Below are 18,375 nucleotides of genomic sequence, written 5' to 3' on the forward strand. Positions count from 1 at the left end.
TGAGATGATGCCTTCAGTTCTGGCCAGGAAAAAGTCAATAGTAGTGTGGTTGGGACTGGATACGGGTTTGGCATTTATTGGCTTTCTTTTGCCCATATGTGTCAAGTAGCTCAGATGCCTGCAGGTACATTTATTATTAAACCAGGGAAAATGCTGACTGGGCAAGGAAATAATCTGATTTTGATTTCCAATATGTACCTGTAGAACAATGCCAACACAGTACCACTTGCTCGTGGACAAGGTTTGCATCTTCCAGGCTAAGAGTTGGCTCAGTGGATCCCAGTAGCAGGGCCAAGAGACAGGGTCAACACAGTATCATACAGCCACGGATGACGCAGATTGGCTGCTATTGGCCTGCGATTTAGCCCAGCATGTGCATGTCCTGAGAAGCAGGCTTGCTGTACCACTGCTCAGAAGAGGCCCTGCCCCCTCAAAAACAACACTCTGCAGCTGTGCTTCCTTGTGCTTTGGAAGGTGCGGGATAGAGTCCCCTAAAGCAGTGGGATTCTAAGGGGATCAATTGCCCCAACACTGCCCCTTTCACTGTCATGCACTGCGAGCTTGCTGAAATGCTTCTGAATGCTGCTTGGAAGAGGCCCTGCCCCCTCAAAACAACTTTGCAACTGCGCCTCCTGGCAGTTTGGAAGGTGTAAGATGGAGTCCTCTAGAGCACTGAGGCTCCAAAGGGGTTGCCTACCCTAAATATGCCACCTTCACTGTCCAGAGGTACAGAGGTATTCTATTACTGGGTTACATTTCCAGCAGAAAATGTAAACTCAAGGCGTGTTCATGCTTATACTGTAGTTGCAGGTCCTAACAACTACACAGCAAACCTGACAGAAGCACAAATGCATACACGGTTCACAGGTCTAGTCAGAATATATAGATGTTTGACACAATTCATCAGGCGAACTATGACGATAAATCCCACAATGGTTGCTCAAGCTGTAAATACCAAATTAGGTACTCTTGGACTAAGTACAGTTAGCATCAATGCAGTCATGGGTAAGGTTCCTATCAGAAGGAAGGAGATTCCATTCTGGATTGCACAAAAAACAAATGTAAATGTAATGTAAATGTAAATTGATACTTGTATAGCGCACTACTCACCCCCAAAGGGTCTCAAGGCACTTGTACGAATACCGCTGTGGAACACATCCTGGCTTTCCCTGTGAAGTGTCCACTCCTGGGCACCCCCAAGGTGGAGGCCAGGCATCCTTAGCGTTGTGGGGGCCGTTGTGGAGATTAAGCAAGCTATTGCCCAGAGTTGCAGAGTGGGACTCCATGATTGGAATAGGCACCGAGGCGAGAATTATCCGGTCAGTGGAATTTTTAGCCCAAGACCCGCCGAGGCGGGGAATTGAACCCTGGTCCCGGGCTAGACCTCTGCATCAGGGTCTGCCGCTCTAACCATTGAGCCACACTTCTCCAAATCAGCTTGAAGCAGTGTTTATCCATACAGGACCTCCAGAAAAACACCAAATTCCCACAATATGCTTGCCAATGGGGATGGCTCCCCCAGTGGAAGACTGTAGAAAATTGCACCACTTACAATACAATTTACACAGAGAGCATATGCACTTTTAGCACTGATCAGTAGTGGTAAAGTGCGCAGAGTCCTATTGCCAACAGCCACGGGTCAGGAAAAATAGGGGAGGGAGAAGCAAAAAGTTTGGGGATAACCCTGCAAGAAGGGCCAGTTCCAACAGTGGACAGTGTTTGTTGCAGGATACATACCTGAACACATGGTACACCTTCATTAGCTGTTTGCCGGAGGTGCTTAAATAGATTCAAAATGAGTACAGGGCAGCCCCTGCCCTTGATTTGGGGAAAAAACTGATGGGCAACTTTGCCACAGTATCAGCAATAATGTTAAATAGCATAAAAGGGGAAGCAGCAGAGTTGGCTGTATGGCAGAATCTTATGGTGTATCAGGTGGCAGTAGCAATGAGTGACTATATCCAGGAGGAAACATCAGATAGGAAATTGAGTGTCCTGCATCAATTATATGAATTGTAACTCGAAATAGAGGGGGATATACAGCATACCTTAAATTTTCTCTTTTGGGGGAACTTGTCATTCAGCTATGACATTCTCTTGGCTGGAAAGGATTGGCTACCAGAACTTGTCATGGATTGCCCCAGAGTAAAAAAGGTAGTTTTACCTGCCTTCTCTGACCCAGATGTATTTAAAGATTCATATGCCAAGGAGTGGGCCTTAGTGTAAACTCCGGCATTATACTGGAACTATGTGGGTTGGAATGATGGATCACTTTATCACATCATACCTGTGATGTCCACCTCATAACTACAAAGACAATACCCATTGAACATGCGACTAAAAACGTGTAAGAGAAATGCTCACACAACTTGAATACCAAGAATAAAAAGTTGTACCCCACTTACGAATAATCCTTTCTTTCCAGTGATGAAACCAGATAATTCATATAGTTAGTGTTTCATTACAATCACTTGAACACCGCTACATGCACATTTGCTGTACAAAACATGCATAGCGTAGCACTAATGAACAATATAGTGCATAAAAAGTTCCGAAACACATTAGACATTTCAAACAGATTTTTCTGCCAAAATATAGCAATTGAAAGCAGACATTTGCCTCCTTTAGTGCCCTAGGTTCTCAAAAGAAGTTCTGTCGCTTTCCCCGGGAGTATTAGAATCACACTGGGCTGTTTTCAGCCAGAGTAACAGAACCTTTACAAGATTTTGATGACTAGGCATTGTCCTATGTCGATGTCATATACTTCATGGTTTATGACCTATCAACTCACTTGGCTAGAATGGATTGCATAGTTTTGAGATTTGCTCACATGGGCTACAAATTTAATTTCAAGAAATCAAAATTTGCCTATCTGAGTGTCCTGTTTTAGGGATATGAGCTTTCAAGTGAAAGCAGAAGCTTCGTGATTCATTTCTTAGAAAAGTGTGAGCTTTTACAACCAGCAAACACATTGAAGAAACTCCAATCAATACTGAGTTTTCTAAATTTTGGCAGAACTTACATTTCAGAATATAAAGAAATGGTAAAACCTTTTTACGACTTGATACATCCAGACTTTTTCACCTTGGACATCTGAACACACACAAATACTGAATTCAGTACAAGCTGACATATTAGCTTCTAAACACTTACACACACGTGTTAACACACCAAACCTGGTGATCCGTATAATTGTGGGTACACCAGAGTACACCTATGTCACATTCAATAAAGGAGACACTGAACCAATTGCATGTAAATCAAATTCATACAGAAAGGATTAAATGTGTTTTGCGCCAGTAGAAACATTTCTGACAGCAGTGCAGACTGCAGTAGTGAAAGAAAGATCTGTGGCTCAGAGGAAAAGCATAATTGTCATGACTCCAGTCTCAGCCTTAGAGGCTGTGACAAAGGCCTGTGTTCCGAGCATAAAAGCTTTACATCCAAAATGGACACAATGGTCACTCACTCACAAAAGCATATGTAGACTACATATTTGACTCTACACTACAAACACAGGCATATCTGCAATATGAACAAGACTATACACTGCCCAATGAAATCATGCCTCTACATCAGTAGGATGACATCATCTATACTGGAGGTTCTGCTCAGCCTGTATTAGCAACAAAACACCAATACTCTGCAGTATGTGCCACTGTAAAGGGTAACATTCAGGGTGGAAAATGCCAACATCATAAAACCTACACTCAGTCACTTAGGGCCAGATGTAGGTGGGCAAATTTGTTACATTTCACAGTTACCGACCGGTATTTAGCCATGTGGAATGTAGGGAAGGAACCGGTAATAAGGAATCAGTAAATACTGATTCCTTAATACCAATTCCTTATTGGCTTTGCATTTAAGGAATCGGTAATACGGATTCCTTAAATGCAATGTAGGTAGCACTTAAAACAGTGCACCACAGCATTAAGGAATCGCTATTTACCACCAACTTCAAGTTGGTGGTAAGTAGCGATTTCCTTTCAAAAAGCACTTTTTCCTCTTTTTGAAATGTGCCATGTGACACACATCCATGTCCTTAGGGTATGCATGTGTGCCACATGTGCACACATGCACATTTCAGGGGTGCAACAGGGTGTGCTTTGGACACCCCGGTACCCTTGAAATACCTCCCGGTATTTCCGATTCGGTAATAACGAATCGGTAATACCGAATGTCCTCACATTCATTCCTATGGTCCTCCAAGCCCATAGAAATGAATGGGTTGGTATTCGTTATTACCAAATCTCAATTACCGATTCGGTAATAATGAATATGAAGAATTCGGTATTTTTTACTGAATTCTTACCTACATCTGAAATACCGAATCGGTAAAATTCATTATTTAGGAATCGGTATTTCCCTATCACCTACATCGGGCCCTTGGTGATTGCACAGCTGAGCTGGCTGAACTGAAAGTTCTAATTCTGATGCTTGAGAATACAAATCCCATATTCCCCCCTCTCATAGTGTGTGAATCGTATTATTATGTCCAGTCTTACAATGAGTACTTACACTAATGGAGCCAGAATGGATTCAGAGATTCCAAAGTGTACATAATAAAGCAAAAGCTGCTTTAGGGACAAAAGGCCAAACTAAAAGCATGTTTGCCACTGACTCATATGATATGTACACTGAGTCATCAGCATGTAGGAATACACGTTGTGGGGAATTCCATGGCTGATGAAGCAGCAAAAGTGCACACTGCTGCAGTCGCTGCAATTACTCATTCTAATATGAGAATTGATGGAGGCATCTTGATGGCTGTCCGAACTGCGTGCAGTGGCACCCACTTAAAGAAATGTTCTCCAAGTAAATACTCCTACCAGAGTGCACAAAGCACACAATTTGCTCATATTCCTAGAGTGGAGATAGAGGAATACCCAATTCAGATCACAGGTTGCAGTTATTCCTAGCATCTGCTCATGCAGGGGTGGCAGCTACAGTTTCACTAATGTAGCAACACTATTGGTTGGCAGGTCTATAGAAACAGACCAAGGACTTTGTTCTTAAATGCAACATCTGCCAGCAGATAAAAGTTTCCACCACAGCTCGCCCACCGCAGACACCTCAATTGATCTCAGACAAGCCTTTGGCTTGTGTTTATTAGTACCACTGCGGGCCCATACATTCAGATGGGTCTTACAAATACATCATGGTAGCAGTAGATTTCTGCTCTCGATTCCGATGGGTATGGCCACATGAATGGCTGACATCCAAACTGCTATTAAAGACGTGCAATTCTTCATTAGGACATATGCAGTAGCCCCACTCCATTAGGAACTGGGTCCGCCATTCACCTCTAAGTCTTAAAGAGACATCATGTGAAAATTGGGTGTGACTGTGCAGAACTCCTCCCCCTATCATCCATAGGGAAACATGTTAGTGGAGAAGAAGAACCATGAATTTCAGCAGTCTTTAACAGGTAGGATGTTAGGGCTAGGTCACGATTGGTTTCACCACCTGTATGGGATCCAGAGATCCCTCAATAATCTGCCTAGAATTTGCCTGGGTGGTCAGACTCCCTATAAAATCCTGTTCGGGGTCAAGATGTGGGTTCCAGACCTTGACAGTCCCAGTACAGTGGAGTCAATAACACCATTTGACATCAATAGACGTTTGGACATTTTACAGGATCTGAACAACTTTCCGGAAGCTCAGACCATCGTTCAGCAGAAATGTTCCACCAGTGGTAAAGTGAAGGATGCACCAGCAACTCCTGGTTGGATTCCAAAGAAGATTGTGGACAAGATAGATTTTGGGCTAGCATACAGAGTGCCTGTACCTGCCTTGGCTGTTGAAGATACCCAAACTGTACTTTTTCTGCCCTTTGCTGGTTTTATGAACAAGTGAACAAGTGATCTTATCAAACGACATCCTGTGGCCAGATCTACATAGTTGGCCTGGGAAGTTACCTGTCTTTTTTCACCACAGTACAGGAGATCCCATTGGAAACTTTAACCAATCATAAAGCTTCTTCTACCCGGCTGGGGATGGCTAACCTTGAAGTACCACTTGCACCTGTTACACCAATAAATGCCATACAATCATCATGTACAGAAACATAGATGCCTATTCGGCAAGCAGAAAGATGGTATGTACAGCAATGTAGCACCAGTCAAGTCAATTGCCAACTCTACACAGCCTTCAGAACTACCTAAAATAGATCGAACTGCCTCTGACTATTTGATCAACTTTGATGACTTCTCTTCAGATAAGTCTGACCCACCTCTATCACCCAAAAGTCGACTCTATGAATTTTATATATGGCTGAAAAAGACTTACTTTATCCTTCCATGAAATGGCCACTATCTTCCAAAACGCTCAGTTGTTGCACTGATAAACCTGTTTTAACAGCTCATTCTTCATCACACAAAGTGCAAAGAGCTCTCTACCTGGTGAACATTTTTGCTGTTCAAGTTCCTGATGAAACTGGTTGGGATAAGCTAGCATATGATATATTTGGACCAATTGAAACTCCACAGATTCAATATGTATTTAGAATTTCTTTACAGGATTCTATCACTCCTAGTACTATCTCTGATGATTGGGACACTGATGCAGTGCATGAAATGCTAGATGATCTTCAGCAGGGTTTTCCAAAGTTGGTCCTGGAAGGCCAGATCCATATCAGGTTTTTAGCATTTTCCTATTTAGATATATGTAGTTATCATAATAATCTATCATGGACCCTGCCCTCCAGGATCAACTTTGGACAACCCTGATCTACAGCATTGTACTGTTCTTAATACTGGAGAAATGTAAGATAGTAGCTCCAATTGTGATGAAATGTTCTGTTATCACCATTATGGTCACTATTTTCTGCATAAAGAAATTACTTCACGTGCAGAATTGAATTACTCACAATGGGAACACTACCCTATACTACCACGGAGTAGCTCAAAAGCATTTCACCAGAAGTTCGCATATTTTTCTGGCCACAACCCAGCTGACCCAGAGTCCTATTGTTTTAACTAACACCCTCACAGGCTAAGAAAACTATGCTCCCTGACACCAAGCTAATTTATTCTGGGTTTTTTATTTCCCAGCAATAAGGGTTTGCCTTTTGAACAAGGTTTACTTAAAATCAATATCGGAAGCTAGAGATAGGCAGGTTCAGGGGAATGAGGAATATTTAGAGAATGCTTTATATCACACCAAATGATTTTCCTAAACAAAACTGTGCAGCAAACATCCTGACCTGGCCTGGAGAATTTAAAGGATTTAAACGCACCAAATATTCTCACATTTGCATACTTTAAGAATTGGCAACAGTTCACAAACCTCACAGAGGAAATATTAGACAAGATGCTTCGCAATGGAACATACAGTTCTTCACGTACCAATCAGGAGGGATGGTTAGTGTGGCTGTTACATTCTAGCAAATGTCAGGCACATTTTCTTGACAACGCTAAAGGGTTTAGATTCAATAGTCCTGACCCACGTTATGTGCAGACACAACACTCGGGGTGGTGACAACTTTCAGCATTGGAAAGTTGTGCCTTGATTGGCTTAGATATTCAATATTGTCTCAGTTGAACCAGCACTTGTCCCTTCTTTCTGATGACATGGGACAACAGGACTTCTTGTTGGGTCCTCAAACACCACATCAAAAGTGCTTTCTGTATGTTATATACAATGAAGTGTGGAAGGTTTCGTAACAGGAAGCTATTAAGAGACTGCGTGAAGCTGAAAGGGCAAATCTAGAAAGGACTCTAGTAGTAGGACACAATGGTATGACCACCATATCCACTAGGATATATTTTCTAGGTAACATTGTGTTGTCTGCTATAGATATCGTACAGAGTGATATGACTTCTGTGCAACATGGGCAGTTTCTGCTTAGGGCTTTCATGTTACTGAGTTGGACTCTACAGACACTCCATGCTAGTCGCATTCCATGGAAACACCTTAATGACACAAGCTTGTTTTTACCTTATAAACCAAGAAGAATGCGACATACCCTATGTTACACACAGAGGAGTTAGAAAAACTGTAATTTACTATTTCAGAAACACTGTCTGTGGTTTGGATAATGCACAGCTTTATTTCTCTGCCAATTTCGATTTTACACTGACAACATCATCAAGTAGGCGAATATGATGTGCTAGGAGAGTATATATACACAAATCATGCATCTAGCCTTTCAAATACCAATGTACGAATGGTGAAACTGAGGTTTTTCTTTGTGGGACTGACAGTGAGAGTACCTTGGGACATTCTTTGGTTTGCAGAGAGGTTCCATCCATGGCGCATGTAATGCATCTAAAGCAAACTTGTTGTGTTATCTGAAGAGTTCTCCAGCAGCTATGATTCGTCTGATGTTCAATTTGCTTTTCAATTGTAGCTATTTGATGTTGAACGATTAGGGCTGCTGTGGATGAAACCCGGAATTGCCTTTCTGGTGACGGTTTCTGCAGTCATGACCTGTTATACGCAAGTACTATTTCCCCCTGCCAGTGCATTTAGGGATGCGTTGCTGTTGACTTTGATAAAGCTTTCGAATGTGCTGTTTGATCCTTTCATCAGACAAAAAGTCTTACTGTTTCAGAAAGATGTGGCCATAACATATGCAAAGAAGACGTTTGATCTTCCATTTGCAAGGTCTTCTTCCTGCACATAAACAATCATTTAAACAAAAATGGTGTTTTGCAACTTCTATGTGTGCTGCACTAACCAGCACACATAGAAGTTAAAAACGGCATTTAAAAATTGTTTATGTGCAGGAAGGGAGACCTTCTTGCATATAAACCATCTTCCCCTCAACACATGCACCCTTGCACTATGGTGAAAGTATGCCTTCATTGGAGCTAGGCATCTAAATATAACACCAGCTAAGGGGGAAACGCAGGGCTGCACCACATTCTAGTAAATATAGTGCAGCCCTGCATTTCGTAAGTGACAGAGCATGTGATTAGCCGTCTTGGCTTAACGACATACTTTGCCACTTTGCTGTGAATATGCCCCTAAGATGGGTAGCGCTATGTAGGAGTGCAATATATTATAGTACTTATGTGTAAGCATATATTATGTGTAATGGCAAAATGGTTGAACTGTTTATCATTTTCACCATTCCAATTATTCTAATTATGTTATGCTGTTTCCTTCTATTGATTATTGTAGTGCACACATTTTACTCAAGCATCATAATGCTTCAATAAATATTGAAACTGCATGTTGTGTATGTCTCATGTAGCTTTGTAGGTATGCATGAGTAACCAAATTTTTGTGACACTGTAACCCGTCTGTTAAACTCTAAATCAAGTCCTTAGTCTCTTTTGAGAGCTCAGGATCCTCCAGCGGGGTAAATCTGTGGACTGTGTCCAAGGAGGACTTCACAACCTGGATACCTTCTCACCAAGCTCCTGCTGAAATTGTTTTGCTGCCGCAGAGAACCTCCAATCAGAGGAAAACCTGTTTTTCAGTCCAGTGAGGCCCCACTTTGGGTGAATCGGGTTTGGCAGGTGTGTCCCACTCCTCCAGAGGTATTGAAGTCCAAAAATGTTCAAAGTCCCAGGTTTTCAAAGGTGATAGGAGATATTCGGGCCTGCTTACTTCCCTTACCCTCCTTTTTGACAGTAGATCACCAATTAGTGGATATCTGCTGTCAAATACAACTTTCAGACACACAGAACCAGCAAGAACAATTCATGATAGAACCAAATACACAAACATGAAAAACACCTGAACATTCCTTTCCAAAGGAGTTACGCAAAAACACATCCCTTTTTCAACCAACCAAACTCACGTGCCTTGTCAGCCTTAAAATCACCCAGAACAATCCATGAATGATCTGTGGGCAGGAGCAAAAAAAAAAATACACATCACACAAAAGAGAGACATTTCTCATAACAAACAGACATCAATTATAACGTTTAATCAGAAGACAAAACATAATACACATGAACAGACACAAAAATAAATTTCCATTACTTAACTGTTACCATCTTGTCAGTCAGCTTGCAACGTTAAGCCATTTTAACTTTCCAAAAGTAAAATTATTTCACTGACACTCCATGTTATCTTTGCGCCACAATTGTTCTCACTTACGCATGTAGCCTTCAAAATTTCAATAAAAAGCTTTGTCTTATTTTCTGTCTAAGACTTAATGCAATGCTTTATTTTCGGTCAAATAAAAGCAACTAGCAGACATTATTTTTTAGAGGCAGAGATACAAATATATCATTTCTGCAGAGCATTTAGCATGTGTTGGGACTTTCAAAGAAACCTTTTTCAAATTTTCTCTTTGGAATTAAGTTCTTTAATTTTGTGGAGAAACCAGAAACCCTTCCTTTTAGAGGCCTGTTTAGCAAGGTCATTCTGCATTTCACAGAGACAAGGTCTTAATTTAAAAGGTCACAAATGTCAACATGACAGCCTAATTCCATTGTTTACAGGGAAACTAAAGATAACACCTCAGCGGGACTTGAGCAAACCTCTGCAGTTCTACTAGCCCCCACCCTCTGCTCATTCTGAGGCTGACAAAGTCAAAAGGCCTTCCGGATTCCTCCTAACCTGCAATAATTCACTCTATTTAAAAACACATGTTATACATATGACTCCTGTTAGGGGCTACAATTTATTGCTATAATTATATTATTAAAACATTTACTGTGAATAATTCACAGAACATAATAACATAACATACCATCTTTAGAACAGATGTTTGCTATTACCCTAAACAATGGTACTCATTTCAGCAACCTTAAATAGATAAACATTTCAGTAAGTCCAGCTGGAGTTAAAACCTTCAACCCTGATATTAAACTCAAACCTCTGCGCCAGGCACATTAGCTCACTGAGCCATTAAACTCAACCCCAAATGGGAACAACTTGCAAATTTGTGTTTTATACCTAAATGTATGCATTTACTGAAGCCTAAGGCACTTTAAAGCTATTTTAAATGACAAAAATACCCAAATTCGACTTTGATATTTGGGGCACTTAAAAATAAATATCCTATAAGTATGTTACATATTAATCATCCTCAGAATGTTCTTTACACATTACAGATATTAGACATTAGACATATCTCGTGTAAATCCTTCGAAAAATGAGTTTTTTACGCCTGCGCTAAGTGAGATGTCATATGCTAATGTCCTCATTATGCAGTGCAACACAACTCAAATTAATTTATAATGCTAGGGGGTCATAGTATGTGTATTAAGCTTCATGAATAGTAAAAAACGAATTTTGTAGCACTTATTTTTAATAATTATTTTTCATAATTTAATAATTATTTTTAATAAACCCAATCATTTTGGCTAATTTCACATATAAAAGCAAGCTGCATCCCTTATTTCAGACATAAACAGAAAGGGGTGAAACACTCAGGACACACAATACGGCGCGATTTAGCCATGCATTTCATAAATGGCGCCAACGCTATTCACTTACAGAAATTGCACTAATGGGAAAACCACATAGACCTTTAAACACACATTTAACCCACAAACCAATACTCAGAACAAAAACAAAGGACAGCCCACAGACTGTACTTAAACCAAACCATTTGTAAATACTAGTTGTAAGTCATATTTACAAAAAACGCTTCTCAATTATGTTTCAAAAGACTGCAAAAACAGCCCAACAGACTGATGTATGTCCAAGAAGCGAAAATACACTCAATTCACTAGCTTTGGCTAGCAGAACACCAACAAATCGCTCTGCATATCTTCCTGCATAACATTGCGCAGAACAAAGGATCCTTATATGTATTATGTCATATTTTAATTCCCTGGGGATACAAAATCACCAAGGAAGAAATATGTTTGTATACTTAAACCTATTTAAGTATTCCTTCTAGGAGAGCCGGCTAATTAATTTCACATCACACTATGGTACCTTTCAAATAAAGCCACACATTCTTCTATGTGAGCTTTTAATCAGGCATGCCAAAAATATTGCAAAATATACAATATTATAATCAATGTAGTGCTTAACGTACTTTTCGTACGTGCACCGTTCAACTAAACCAAATATAGAAAATTCTCCTCATTACCTGTTCTACGCAAATTGCAATTCGCATATACAAACCAATACAAATCCTAAGTTGGCCAACACAAATTCCAAAGTTCCAAAGTTACAGTCCTAAATTTGCTAAGACCAGGCATCTTATAGCTTACTAATCTAGCTTCAAACTTCATGGGGTTATCAAAAACGATATACTCGCAAATATACGAGACCCTCGGCTTTGGTAATTGCAATAACCAAATCAAAACCAAGAAACCAAACAAAGTCGTGGGAGCGACCCACTTGTACTTCTTATTCTTACTAATCAAAAGGTTATCCAAATTCTAACTGTCAAGTTCTACATGACCTAACGGTCTTTTTCAGAATACTCACGCCAAAAAGGTTCTCAGTCAGGAGTGACATCATGTGGAGGATCAAAATCAGGAAGATCAGAAATATACCGGGCTGCGAAGACAGAGAATCTCCAGAATCCTTGTGCACGAAGTAGCAGAGTCCCATCCTCTCCTCCTCAGTAGATTTCAGTCTCCTGACAAGATCACTCCTTCAGAAAGTCACTTCTCTGATGAAGCCCCACGTTGGGCGCCATTTGAAGAACTTTACTTTTCATTCTCAGGGAATACTTACTAATAGAAAAAAGAACTTGGCACAGAAGCTGAAAATATGAAAAGACATATTTTTTAAATTTAATAAGTGAGGCCACGTCACACAGAAGCCGTAGCAACTGAATGAGGTAGTCTGAGGAATACAGAAAACAGAGGCCTTTTATATGCTTAGGGTTACAAACTTCAGCATACAAGTAAGGGGCAGTCTTAGCTTTTGCAAGCATGCAAAAATGCCTAACATTCCTTCTTACACAAGCCGGGACAAACCCATAATAAAAGGACCACAACCCATATCATAAACAGACCATAAAAGAAGGTACAGAAAACAGATAAGAAGCAGGATAAGGTGTGTGTGCATACCAAACTCTACAATGTCCTGTGCTTTGATCCTTAATCTTGATCAGCTAAAGGGCAGGAACTGGTTTAACAAGGTCAGCTTCAGGCAAAAGGGGCAGTTCACTCAGGTGAAACAGGAGTCAGCATGAACTTGAGCTAAGGTGTACATGTCCTCAAAAGACTAGTTTCAGCCACAATCATGGCCTATGTGAGGGCAACCACAAAATGGCTGCCATACACAAAATGGAACCCATGGGTTCAGAATTCACAGAACCTCAGTGATAGTAGAAGTCCAGTGAGATATAGCCAAGGATCCCTGGATCTCAGGTACAGTAATAGGGTTTCACTCCTGCAGAGGTCACCAGCAGGGCCCAGGTCAGGTCCTGCTGGTGCTGGACAGTTCAACACTTCAGGAAAGAAGCTTCTGGGAGTTTGAGGTGTCAATATAGCCACACAGGAAGCTAGCTAACTGACCTTTGGAGCCAATGTCTTTGTCCTGGTAACAAGTGAGGCCAGGTATACTCTTTCAGGTCTCCTCACCAGTCTCAAATAGTAGGTGTAATTTAATTCTGTTCTTCCGCAGGTCTAGAGGGACCAGAAGAAAGTGTCTTGGGGTTCCACATTCATGCTTGTCACTAGCTTGTAGAGGACGGTGACTCCAGGCCCCTCTCTAGCCAATAGGGCCAAAGTTCCTAGGTAACATCAGCAGCAGACCCTGTGTGCCTTATTGAAAACAATTCCACAATGCCACTAATTCACTAAACCCAAGAAGTAGAAACCATTCCCATCTTTGTTCAGAGCATGTGTGCTCACCCAAAGGTATGGCCATAGTAATGAGTGGCCCCTTCTCTGTGGTCACTCTAAACCAGTACTGGGCATTACAGCGCCTTGAGACCCTCATGGGTGAGTAGTAGCGATTAACAAACATGTGATTGATTGATTCCCCCGACTAGATTTCGTGCCTGCCTGACTTGAACCAAAAGGACAAAAGAAGGGGCCTGTTGAGGTGTCACCTGACATCTAATTATGGCAGAAGAGGCCCTTTTGAAGTAAATTAAGCCCAACTGGTCTTCCTGCCAGTAGAACAAAAACACATTCCCACACCCAAGCCATTCTCTCTGGGGCAGTTTTTGCTCCTCATCAGGTTTATTCACCAGTTGGTTGACAGACACTAGGAAGCTAATGCAAATTAGCCTCAAGGAGCTTCAGGCAGGGGAAGGTAACTTTCGAAACGTTCCTTTTTTCTTATTATTTAATATGAGTCCAACTTAAACATGAAGGTAATCTGTTAATAAATAATAAAAACAGAGATTGTCATAACTAAGTGTTATATTTCCCAAGAATATTATCCTAATGTCTGCATTATGTCACCTTTAATCTGTGTTTTTAATTTATAAAGTCTTTCTGGAGGGCTGACACGTTGGTCTGGGGTTTCAACTTCAATGAAGTCATCAGTTGCTTACGCATCCAGAAACTCTTGTAAATTCTGGTGAAATCTCATGACCTCTGTCACTGTCCACATCTTGTTCTGAAGGAGAGTTCTCAATATGTGTAACATATTTAGCCAAAATTCCTGCAAACTTGTTTTTTATTAAATTGGGGTTTTTGTTATAGAAGTTTCTCTTCCTTTTTGATGATGACGTCAGACAAGCATTGTGAGTCTTTGTTTGGTTTCACATACTCTTCTTGTCTGTGCTCTAATTGCCCCCCTCTCTCAGATCAATTGTCTGATGAGTCCTGAAAGGCCCTAGAGGGACATGTATCAGTGTACTGATACCTATCAGGCTGTTTTATTGTATCATGCTTACGTAAATTATCACGTCTATAAAAAGAAATCCACCCTGTGATCTCACATTTTCTGAATTGTTTTGTTTGTCCCAGCATTTTTTAGAAGACTCACTGCTAACTTGGCAATGTTCTTTTCAGAACTGCCTTTAAGCTGTTGCTTATTTGGTCTGACTCCCAAAATATCTCGATCTATAGATGTATAGGTGTCCATAATAATGTTTTGTAACTTGTGCTCCTAGTCTACTACCACAACTTGCATAAGGCATTGGTGTATCACCAGTGCTACTGTTTCCCCTTTAATATTGCTTAATATGATTGAGGACAATGTAGCACAATTGCCAATTAACTTCATCACCAAATACAGGGTAGGAGCTGCCCCATATTAGTTATGAATCTGTTTTAGCACTTCAGGCAAAACAACAAGGGATGGTCTATCACGAGTTGTGGTATAAATTGCAGCAAAGACTGTACCCCAAGAGGCACAGTTGTCAGTTGGAAGACTCACACAGCAAACAGTGTTAAATGTCTTTATAGTCTAACTAGACCAGTTTAGAGAGTGTTTTATTCACCGACATTAAATGCTGCTGAATTTGAGTACGTAAATGAGTACTTGACCTATAAACATTGTTGGCACCTTGTTGTAAGGTTCCAACTAAAAAATGTAGGACTTTGTCTTAGAATGATAGAACTTCAGAATGTAGGGACTGTATTCATCTACACCATCAGAGACAGTCTGCTAAATTCCTAATTAGCTCACAGGGCCTCACCCAAATCCCAAACCTTCCCGGGGTGGTAGGTGATTTTGGCAACCTCAAACAGAACACTCTGACCCCCAGGGGAATCGTGGAAACAGATCTTACTCCTTTTGTTGTTTACTTATGCATGCCCACGGTAAACACGAGAAAGATATGAACACAGTTTTCAGTGCATCCATTAATGCAAGCACTATGATATCTTGTTCTGTGTTCCCAGGCTTGAATGGAGTGTACCGATTACATGATGAGCAAGGCTTTCTAAAAACAAATAACATGTACAGCAGCTCCTCAGAATAATATTGTGTATGCAAAACATGTAAAAATAACATTGCTAAAACAAAGTCTGCTAAAATATGTAAAATATAAAACTAAGATGAAGAACCAAGGTGGTCCCAAGAAGGCCTCATGACAGACCCCTCTTTGTTACATTTCTAGACCTGTGGGTTCTGCCAGGAAGAAGGACTGCTGTGCTGCTGAAAGGACTGCCACTGTTCTGGGATGCTGCTCAGGAGTCCTGCTGCCCTGATGTGCTGCCCAGCTGCCCGTTTGCCTGGGTGAGAAGGACTGGACCTGCATCTCTAAACACAGGACCTCAGAATGACTCCAAGGACTAGTTGGCTGGCATCCTGATCAGAAGCCTCAGGTACAGAACATGCTTCAAACAACCTTGAAGCCAGCACCTGGACTCTGCCAACTGTGAGTCCCGCCCTCCCAAGTGGTGCCACCTCAGTCCTGGACCCTTGGAAGTGAGCCTGAAGATGCTCGACCAGCCCACCTATGGATTCAGCAGAATCAGCTTGTCTCCTCTGTGGTTCGCTGCATCTCCCATAGAACCAGCGCATTGCCTCTCCTGCTCAACACATCACCTTCGGGCAGATTTCTTAATGCAAGGACTTTGCATAGCCATTGCAGCCTATTGGAACAGCTGCTACATGACACATCTCCATTCAAGTATCTCGCTATGCCATCCTAGCCCATAGATTCGACACTGCCTTATGCATCTCCATCCGAGGATTTCGCATCACCATCAGAGCTCATCAGAATCACTACTGTATGATGCATCTTCATGCAAGGACTTTGCATCACAGTCCGGAGCTCCCCAGAACTACAGCTGCACAATGCATCTCCTCGCCTGGACCTCACATTGACACTGCTCTGTGATGGGTCCTCGACCCGGGACTCCACATTTCTTCACAACCCAGATTACGGTGTTGTGTTCAGTAGACCTAAGTGGGTCCCTGTAGCCAGCACGCGTGCTATCACGGGGGACCTGAGCTTGTGACTTTGTCCTGGTCCAGCATGATCAGATAACCACAGCTGGCCTTTTGTGCTCTTTGGCACTATTTTCACTGAAATCTTTAAACCTGCATACCTCTGTTCCTACTGATTGGATTGTTGCCAATTTGGTCTTGATTATCAAAATGTACTCTGTATTTAGGAATTTGGTGTGGGATTTTTTTATGTATTGTATTTTCACTTTATTAATGTTAAAAGTTTTTGCAGAAATACTTTACACATTGTCTCTCAGTTAAACCTGACTGCTCTGTGCCAAGCTACGAGAGGATAAGGCACATATTCATTTGGGGTTTGCTTTTGACTTTACCCTGACACAGACTGTGGTTTCTTCTTGAGTAGGGTTTCACCCCCTCAACCAGGAACCCAGGGGCATATGTACAATGAAATATTAGGGCACAGAGCTGCGCCAAATTAGACAGCGCCACGTTCTAATATTTTCAAAATGCAGGGATGTGCTGCATTTACAATACGGCGCACTCCTGTGTTTTCCCTACTGTTGGATCTAAAATTAGCTGCCTAGTGCGAATGCAGGCACCCTTGCACAATAGTGCAAGGGTGCCTGTGTTGCAGTGAATGATTAGTTTATGTGCATAAAGGTGTCCTTTCCTGCACATAAACAATCAATAATGGGGATTTGTTACTTCTATGTGTGCTGCATAATGTAGCACATATAAAATTAGCAAATTGTCATTATTTAATGATTGTTTATGTGCAGGTAGGGACACCTTCCTGCACATAAACGTGGCGTTTTGCTCTCTCTATGTGTGCTGCAGGATGCAACACACATAGAAAAAGCAAAAAACAAGGAGAAATAAAAGTGTTTCTCCTCATTTCGCCATTCTCACAACTGCTCTTGCAGTGCGTTAATTTTTGGCGCTTCCCTAGATTATAGATCTTGTAAATCTCGGGCAGCAGAAAAAGTAATGGGTGTTGCAGTGGAATGTCCACAGCAACACCCATTGCAAGCCGCTTTCACGCAGATACCTGCGTGAAAGGGTAGCATATTTACAAAGCGGTGTTAAGCTATAAAAAGTAGCTTAACGTCACTTTGTAAATATGGAGTTGGGCATTGCACCTTGGGAACTTCATTAAAAGTGACCTTCCTGTGGTGCAATACCCTTGTAAATATGCCCCCCAATTTCTTACACTTACCCTGATTAGGTTGTGCTGATTCAGAATGCTGCGATTATTTAAAATTTTTGAATACCCATGGACCTTTTTCTAGCATTGGTGCTGATCATTGGTTCCATATGGTGGAAGTTTCTGGTTCAATTATATCACCACAAACTTTGATAGCACTTAGTCAATGCACCACAGAATTTGTAACTGTGTGTGTCTTCAGTAAACTGCCTTGAACTCCATGGCAATGTGGTAGGGCGGCTCTAGCGATACCACTAAACATCCTATGGAGAATTAACACACTTTTTGTGGTCATCACAATAAACAGCAGCCTTTAATATGGGTCACATTGGTAGGTATGTTAATACTTTAGACCTCCAAAAGGAGTCTCATAAAATTTAGTTGAAGTCAAGATTATTTGTAAGATTGAGATGCTGAAGAGAAATCATGTTTTTTGTAAGAGCAAGCTTATACTTACCATTAAACCTTCACTCAGCCAAAAG

Source organism: Lissotriton helveticus, chromosome 9 (genome assembly GCF_964261635.1).
Source record: "Lissotriton helveticus chromosome 9, aLisHel1.1, whole genome shotgun sequence".
Lineage (NCBI taxonomy): Eukaryota > Metazoa > Chordata > Amphibia > Caudata > Salamandridae > Lissotriton > Lissotriton helveticus.